The 9,211-nt window shown below is 46.4% G+C and overlaps 1 long non-coding RNA gene across 1 annotated transcript; it reads left to right on the top strand.

Annotated features, from left to right (window-relative positions):
* Positions 1-259: 259 nt before the first annotated feature.
* Positions 260-4,584, top strand: LOC109941246 (uncharacterized). The gene is made up of 3 exons (XR_002263880.2): positions 260-2,836; positions 3,022-3,502; positions 3,579-4,584. It is a non-coding gene; the product is annotated as an uncharacterized lncRNA (long non-coding RNA).
* The last annotated feature ends 4,627 nt before the right edge of the window (positions 4,585-9,211 follow it).

Raw genomic sequence — 9,211 nt, 5'->3', positions numbered from 1 at the left:
GGCTACCTACAATCCTGAGCCCCCCGTCGCAATCCCGTCTGTCGCATCGTCAACGCTGCATACTCCGTCGCGCGCTCCGAGCTCAATCCCCCGCACGCGAAGCCCCGAGCTCAATCCCCCATGCACCGGACCGAGCTCAATCCGCCTCCACCTCGCACGCCTCGCCTTCACCTCTGCTCGCCCTCGCCCGACGCCTCGACCCTGGCCCCAATCACACCAGAACCGTTGCCGTCCTCCAACCTCGAGCGCCTCGCCTCCACCTCAGCCTCGCCCCCGCTCGACGTTTTGAGTCTGGCCCTGATGATACTGGAGCCGCTGCCGACCTCAACCTCACGTGCCTCGCCCCACCCAACGCTTCGACCATGGCCTCGACGCGACAAAGAGAAAGGACAGCCGCCGCCGACTAGGGTTTTCCTAACCTCCTGATCTTTTTTGGCAGTTCATGCGCCTTGGTCATGGCGAGTGGGGCGAAGGCGTGGCTGATGTCGCGGCATCGAATCTCAGCGTCGCGAATCTCAGGGATCCTCGGTCTCTTTGCCCATGAGGTTCTACTTCCCGTGCTGATTCTCAACTCCACTCCTGACGTGTTGTTCTGAGTTTCTGTTCTGTTGGTTTGGTCTATCCTCTGCAGGAGAGGCACGACAATGGTTGGGAACGATGGGCCGACCAACTTGGAGAAGGAGCAGGTAAGTTGGCGCACCTTGCTCCTCCATTTCCTGTTTCAGTTTATGTATTTGTTGTATATCGTGTTCTACAACAGCGGTGGCAGCCCCATCGACGTCGTTGTCGTTGGTGGATGCAGGATGTGAAGTAAAATTTGTTTGATATATTTTCATACCTGTTCGAGAGATACTGATAGGAGTCCTTGCATTGCATTGCATTGGTGGAGAAGCAGGGAATTTTTGAGTCAACACATGAATTATTTGGTATACACACGCATGTCAATGCATTACTGTACTGTAATGATCAACTTCGTTTCTTTTACAAACTTTAAGCTCTCATGACAATTCTTCAGACTCTGTTGATAGTTCTTTAGAAAAAGAACACATACGCACTATGAATTACCAGTGGAGAAGCAGAGAAATTTTGGGTCGACACATGGTTTCCTTGTTATATAGACATCAATGCATTACTGTAATTATCTCTTTTACAAAATCTAGCTCTTCTGATAGTTCTCCAGAAAAAACATATACACATGGGCCTGATTGGATTGGTGCTAAGATGAGCTTGGCTGAGCTAGGATAGGCCTATTACGTGCAACATATTTTGTTTGGTTTCCTGCTTTCTGTCTTGCAGCTGTATTAGTTCTCCCCCATGAGCGAGTCTTGGAGGAAACATAATTGATTCTTGTTTTCCCCATGGCCAGGCTCAGCAAAGATAAATTAAGGTGAGAGATAGAGAGAAGTAGAGATAAGATGTATTGGAAAAAGAGAAAGATGTATTGAGAAAAGAGAAATGTGTATCGAAAAGTGAGAAGGTCTAAATGTTTCACGATGAATTTTGAATCCTATAATGGTCTTCTATTATCGAAAGAGGGAATTGTTATCTGTGTGTGTATATATAGAAATGCTATTGTTACAAACACATATGGACTATATGCAGTTACAACTATATGCAGTCACACTGTCAGTGTTTTTTCTTTTACAACAAGCTTTTGTTCTGAAATTATATTGTCTATGATTTGTAACTTGCTTGGTGGTTGGTGGTATCAACAAGCTTTTGTCTGGTCCTTGATCGGGTAGGCGGTCGTGTTGTGCATGGCGGACTTGAGACAGTTGATGGTTTGTCCGAAGCATTGGAAATCTGAGAGTGAGCTCCCTTGTATGATTGCTTTGGCTAATTTGGTTTTGATATGCAACCTGTCTCTTTATTTATAACAAAACCAGCTTAGTCTATGCTCCAAATCATAAGGAGTGACAGGACAGATCTTTTTTTATTCTTCTTCTTCTACGGATTTTCCATCAGAACAAATAAGCAGGGTAGTAGTTAGTTGATTACAGGAACGAGAGATGCTGCAGGTTGCCGAGTTGCTGTGGGATGCCTCCGGTGAAGCTACAGCCTGCCAGGATCCTGAGAAGTATATAGTTCAGTTTTAAGCTCTGTACGTCGGACAAGGAAAAGCAGGGTCGGAAAAAATGGAGAGTAGTGTAGTAGGCGCCATACAGCGTGGTGAGCTGCGCGAGGTTCCCGATTGTAGCAGGCATTCGGCCGTCGAGACCGAGGTTGAAGGAAACGTCCCTGTAGGTGGTTATGCTGTGAGATATAACACCTTTTTCCTTGCTCGCTTAGAAACTTCGCATATCATTTCTGTCGCATTATATTATTATAGAATATAGTACGCTCGTGTATATCTTGTTTCAATTTATTTTATTTTTTTGGTTAACATAAGCTTGACCGGTGAAGCCTGAAGAAAGCAGAGTTTGCAAGGCACTAGCTACAAGCCTATATGATGCAGTCATGCAGAAGTGTACATGAGCTCTGACCAGTTCGAAATCTTTGTACCCTACACCGTCTGAAAGGCAACAGCCATGGTGATTCGGAGGTTGGGGGAAGCAGGTGAGGTGACTTAGAGGTACATGAGCTGGGTGAGCTGTCCGACACTGTCGCTGAGCGTGCCCTGGATGTTGACACTTGACAGCCGCCTGCATGCAAACAAGGCACGCACGAAGCATGAAGACCCGTTCAGTCTGGTGGCTCGAATCGATCAGTGAAGAAAGGAAGGAAGTTGCGCGGTGATTAAGTAATATAAAGACACTTGACTACATCTCTGCTGAGGGTGGCCGGTGATGAGCAACCTGTCTCTTTATTTATAACAAACTCATACCAAGAATGATAGGTGCTTTTGCTTCTATATTTGTTGATCTACTATATTTGCTTCTATATTGGGAGTTCAATATAATGATTAAGTAATATAAGTCTCGGGATATATTTTAGTTGATCTACTATATTTGTTGTCTGATTGGAATCCTAATACTTTTGTTAAGTTATTTTTGTTGACCTAATACTTTCAAGTAACTGCAGATTGCTTCTGTGAAAATTATACGGAACAAGCAGACTGGGCACTCAGAAGGCTATGGTTTTATTGAGTTTTCCTCTCGAGCTGCTGCAGAACATACTCTGGTGAACTTCAATGGGCAGATGATGCCAAATGTTGAGATGACTTTTAAGCTGAACTGAGCTTCTGCTAGCACTGGTGATAAGCGTGGAGATAGTGGTTCTGATCACACAATATTTGTTGGTGATTTGGCTCATGGTGTTACTGACTCCATGTTGGAAGATGTGTTCAGAGCTAAGTACCCTTCAGTTAGAGGAGCTAATGTTGTTGTTGATAGGATGACTGGATGGCCCAAAGGATATGGTTTCGTGCGTTTTGGAGATCTGAATGAGCAGGCACGTGCTATGACTGAGATGAATGGAATGTTGTTATCTACAAGGCAAATGAGGATTGGTGCTGCAGTTAACAAGAAGAATAGGGATGCTCAGTAGACATATGCAACTAACGGTATGTACTTGTCGAACATCTTCATATAGGTTTTAATGTTCTCCTTCTTCACCTCGCTGGGTGGGTTCGGGGGCAGCTCGGACGGCGCGAGGGGCCGCACCAGCGTCGGCCTGTCCAATTCCGAGTCCAGGCCAGACAGTGTGGCACAGCGTGGCTTCGACCACGACACTGAAGAGAAGGGTGGAGGAGCTCACATTGAAGAATTGCATCAATAATGGTATCCAGCCTGAGGTTTCTACTGGTGGGAGCACAAGAAGCAGGGATAGGCCTACCCGTATTAATGGCTTGTGGGGTAATTTTACACGGAGAACTAGCAATTTGGCCAGCAGGGAAAACGCCGCACTGAGTTCTGGTGACATTGCAAACTTGAGGGTTGGTGATGCTTCAGCAAAGGTGAGGTTTCTATTGTCTCAAGGATGGTACCTGCACTTGTCAAACATAAAAGCTCGCTACCTATTTTATTTAGACACAATTAAGGCAATAAGGCTTACTGGAGTTTCTGCATACTCAAGGGTTAATGGGCATCCCAGACTCCCAGCAATGGAATCTGCAAGGTATGGCTCATTCGAACATAGGTTCATGGGCATCCCAGACTCCCAGCAATGGAATCTGCAAGGTATGGCTCATTGGAACCATATGTGGAGAAGTTTAATTCCTTATTAGTGAGAGCAGAAGATAGAAAATGTAGAATAGTTGTATAGTGTTTCAAAGGCGTTGCCTACGCACGTCCGGCCTCTGATGCTATTGATATGAGGATCTCAGTTGATGAAAGAGTAAAGGACAAGCTCTCAAATTTGGTAGCCAGGCTCCAAAATCAAAGCTTTACCGCTTCCCGAAAGAACTAGCATCACTCTCAGAGTGCTTGTTTCATCTGAAAAGGAGACCACTTTTAGGTGGCATAATCCGACATGAAGATGAAAGATCTGTACTTAGGAATTTGTTCTTGAATGCTTTGTTTGACCTTTCACTTCGTATGCTACCACTTCAGTGTATAATGCATTGTGAAGATGTACATTTGTGCTTGTTTGATCTGAAAAGGGGACCCCTTGTAGATAGCATAATAGGATATGAAGATGAAAGATTTGTACTTAGGAATTTGTTCATGAATGCTTTGTTTGACCTTTCACTTCGTATGCTGGCACCTCAGTGTATTAAGTGTTAATGTTACGGTTATTCTTGGATCAACATCATTCGAGTATTTGACTATTGCTTGTCACGTGCACCTGTTATTCTTGCATCACTATTTTAAACCAATTTTTAAGCTACCGTAGCAACGCACGGGCATGCACCTAGTATATTTTGATGGATCGGTTTGCAATGAAGGGCAAGGAATTGGCATCGTACTTGTTTCACCAAGTAATGTCTCTTTCGACTTCTCTAGCCGATTGAAAACTTATTGCACTAATAATCAAGCCGAATATGAGGCCCTTTTATTCGGCTTGGAACTTTTAAATTGTATGGGAGTAAAACATGTGAAGGCATTTGGTGATTCTCAGTTGGTCGTCCAACAGGTGTTAGAAGAATATCAATGTTTTGATGGTACTCTAAATAGTTACCTTAAAAAATGTTGGAGCATAATCCATTTCTTTGACGAATTCAGTATTTGGCATATCTCTAGAGTTGAGAATCATAGAGCTAACAATTTGGCACAAGAGGCATCAGTTTATCGGATAAAGCGGGGGAGATTTCACAACACTGAAAATCTGATAACCGGTACAGGGCCAATTCCCCAGGTCACGGACCGTCCGCGTGAAGACGCCGGACCGTCCGGGGTTACCAGGAAAGTTCTCTTAATCGATTCGGCTGATAATGAAGCCGATGCATGTGATTGGAGGACGCCCATAACTAATTATTTACGAAATCCCAATGTCAGGACAAATAAGAACATTCGGCGTACAACTTTCAAGTATGTTTTGATGAGTGGTGAACTCTACCGCCGAACAGTCAACGACGTCCTGCTTAAGTGCTTGGGCACAGATGATGCTATATTAGCCATGGCCGAAGTACATGAAGGAATTTGTGGTACCCATCAATCGGCTCCAAAGATGAAGTGGCTGTTGCGAAGGTCTGGTTTTTATTAGCCTAACATGATAGCTGATTGTTTCAAGTACTACAAGGGTTGCCAAGTGTGTCAAAAATTCGGCGACCTACAGTTGGTCCCTGCAGCCGAATTACATCCTATCATCAAGCCTTGGCCTTTCAGAGGATGGGGATTAGACTTTATTGGAGAAATTCATCATTCATCGTCAAAGGGGCATCAGTTCGTGTTGGTTGCCACTGACTACTTTACCAAATGGACTGAAGTCGTTGCTCTGAAGAACATGACACACAAGGAGGTAATTGAGTTCATAACTGAGCATATTATTCATAGATTCGGCATTCCCCAGACCTTGACTACAGATCAAGGAACTTCTTTTATGTCAAAGGAGGTACGTGAATTTGTTGAATTATATAGAGTTAAGTTGCTTAATTCATCTCCATACTATGCTCAGGCCAATGGACAGGCCGAGTCTAGTAATAGGACATTGATTAACTTGATAAAAAAGAAGATATTCGATAATCCTAAGCATTGGCATAAGATTTTGTCTGAAGCTTTATGGGCTCATAGAATATCTAAACATAGTGCTACTAAAGTATCTCCTTTTGAGCTTGTCTATGGGTAGGAAGCAGTGATGCATGTGGAAATAAGTTTGAATGTTGTCAGGTTCGCCAGAAAAAATGATCTAACTATCACTGATTATTATAATTCAATGATGGATAATATTGATGAGGTGACCGACAAGAGGATGATAGCTTTGGGAGCAATAGAAAAGGACAAGATCATGGTAGCTAGGGCCTACAACAAGAAGGTCAAAGCAAAATCATTTCAGATAGGAGACCTGGTGTGGAAGACCATCTTGCCTCTAAGGAATAAAGACCAGAAATTTGGAAAATGGTCGCCAAGCTGGGAGGGTCCTTACAAAGTAAAACAGGTAATGTCTGGTAACACCTATTTACTACAAACATTACAGGGCAAGGATTTACCCAAGGCTTTGAATGAGCGTTTCTTTAAGCAGTACCATCCTAGTATGTGGCAAGATGCTTAAGAAAATCGATGTAATCACATCGAGTTAAAATGTTTTTGGTTTGCTCAGCTCCACCAAAAGACAGGGGGCATATGTTGGACACCAAATTGAGCACCAGACGGTCCGGCCCTGAGGTCGGACGGTCCATGTCTATGGGTTGGACGGTCCGTGCAAGCGCAGAACGGATTAGGGTTCCGAGTTTTGTGCTACGGTTGTTAGCTAGATTCGCGGGATTCGCTCGGAAATCAGTTTGTAAAGGGTCCAGCCCCCTCCTCTATAAATAGAGAGGTATACGGCCGATTTGTAATCATCAATCGAATCAATAACACTTCTATTTCGCATTTATTTCTAGTACAATTAGGAGTAGTTCTAGTCTAGTTCTAATTTAGCGTCTCGATCCCCAAATTCTCCGCTTCTCTTCGACTCTACGTCGATTAGAGGAGTCTAGGTCGGCCTGCCTGAGCCTAGACAATTCATAGGATCTCTCCTCCCCGACGGGGTCCCTCCCGGGAGCGAGATCCAGGCACCGCCGGCGATCTTCCGCCGCCCCTGCGCACGCGCGGACCGTCCGGCCGTCAGGCAGGAAACTCTAGCCTCGCGCCAGGTCGCGGACCGTCCGGCCCTATGCCGTGGACCGTCCGCGTCTCACCAGAGAGCACCGTCGCTGGTTCTTGTTGAGTGTTTGGCGCCCGAAAAAGGTGTCAACAGGTGTATATTGAGATTGATATATGATGCATACATAAGTTCATCAATACGTTGATGATAGGGTTTGATGTGTTAGTGACTTGATCTTTTTAAACATATTCCTAAGTAAATAGCTTGTAAATGATTGACGTTTCTGGTGCCCTCCGCGCTCTCACACCTCGATCTATCATGATAAAGCACGTACACGAAGAAAATAGGTAAATCAAAGCTGGAAGAAATTGAAAAACGAGTGATAATAACCCGGCAGAACGAATTGTCGACTTGCACGGCTGAATATATGGCTGTGCTTCGTTCGTGGAGGCTACAAAGTTCAAAGAAACGGCCATCCATAAATCCAAAAGCTACCGGTACCAACACCAACACAGTGCAAATGCATGCCATGAGTTCGATCGTTTGGTGACAAGAAAAGGAACCGGCCATTTTTCTCCACCGTAGTCGATCTCGATCGCCTTCCCATGTCCAGACCTTCTCGCTGGTGGCCGGCCGGAGATGCATGGCCGCCACGGCGCCACCACACACCCAGTTCCTTGCATTGTAGCGCGCACGTGTGATGCTGGTACAGCAGGAACGGTTCAACCGAACGCACGTACGCGTGCTTTCTATAAATACCAGGCCAGCCGCGCCGTCGCCTCAAGGCAGTGGTAGAGCCACAGCCGCCTCCGCTGCCGGCTCGATCCGTACGTCGGCGATGGGCTCGCCGCTGCGTTTAGTGGTGGCTCTGGTCCTCGCCGCCGCCCTAGTCGTCGCAGCCGCGAGCGTGATGAGCTGTGTCCACGCCGTCGGCTTTGCTGCGCCGGCAATGAACGCGAGGGAGGTGGTGGCCGTGCTCGTGGCGCGGCTGCCGGCTGGGTCTAGCCCTCGTGGCGCGGGGCACTGAATTCGCGCAGGATGGATGCATGAAGTGTGTGGTTGCTGAAAAGAAGCGGGGAATCCGATCGTGGTCTGAGATCAAAAGATTATCGCGCTGGTCAGATCAGAAACATTCATATGGTGGTGCGGTTCAGTTTCGTCTTGCTGTATTGATGTCGTCTCCATCCGGGTCCAAATGCTCTTCTCAATCAGATTCCCCATATATATTATTCCGCTCATGCTCTCTCTCTCTTTATATATATATATATATATATATATATATATATATATATATATATATATATATATATATATATATATATATATATATATATATATATATATATATATTAGGAGCTCTGGGCTTCCTATAACTAAAGGAAGCCCAGGCCAGACAGTGCAATCCGGTCGAGCCGAACCAGGTCCAGATGTCTATAAAAGAAAATCCGTAGTGCTAGGGATCAGTTTTTCACGCCCCATCTCGATTCGTTATCGACGGCGGTTGCCCAATAGCGCGCGCGGCGGTGGACCCCCGACCAATGGCTGCGGTGGCCGCGGCTTCCAGACATCGACATGCGGTGGCGGCGGCCCCCGATCCAGAGGGCGAGCGACGGCAGTGCCCTTGTGCGGTGGCGGCGGTTCCCAGGCCGGTGGCCGCAACTCCATTATCTCGACGCGCGGTGGCGGAGGTTCCTCGATCTGGAGTAGTGACGGCGGTTCCCCGATCCAGAGGGCGAGCGACAGCGGGGCCCTTTTGCGGGCAAGCGGCGGCGTCCACGAAGCCCCGAGGAGGCGGCACTTCCAAGGCCGGCGTGCAAGCGACACCCGTCGACGTGCGAGTAGCGACGGCGACGCATGAGGCGCGATGTTCGAGCGAGCGACGTCACGTAAGGCGCGAGATGCGCGCAGCGAAGATCCCGCGTGACATCCTCCGATCCGGCGCAGTTTTCTTTTCGATTATTGTGTTTTATGCCTACCACATGTACTATTTACGCTAAAAACTGTACGATTTTATGCTTGAACACGGAGTTCGTATATCAGTTTACTGCATGCACATTGGAAAGACAATTCCTTGATTTATGTTGTTCAT

This window comes from Zea mays, chromosome 7 (genome assembly GCF_902167145.1).
Source record: "Zea mays cultivar B73 chromosome 7, Zm-B73-REFERENCE-NAM-5.0, whole genome shotgun sequence".
NCBI lineage: Eukaryota > Viridiplantae > Streptophyta > Magnoliopsida > Poales > Poaceae > Zea > Zea mays.
The sequence above is the reverse complement of the archived record's forward strand: the minus strand, read 5'-3'. Positions and strand labels throughout refer to the sequence as shown.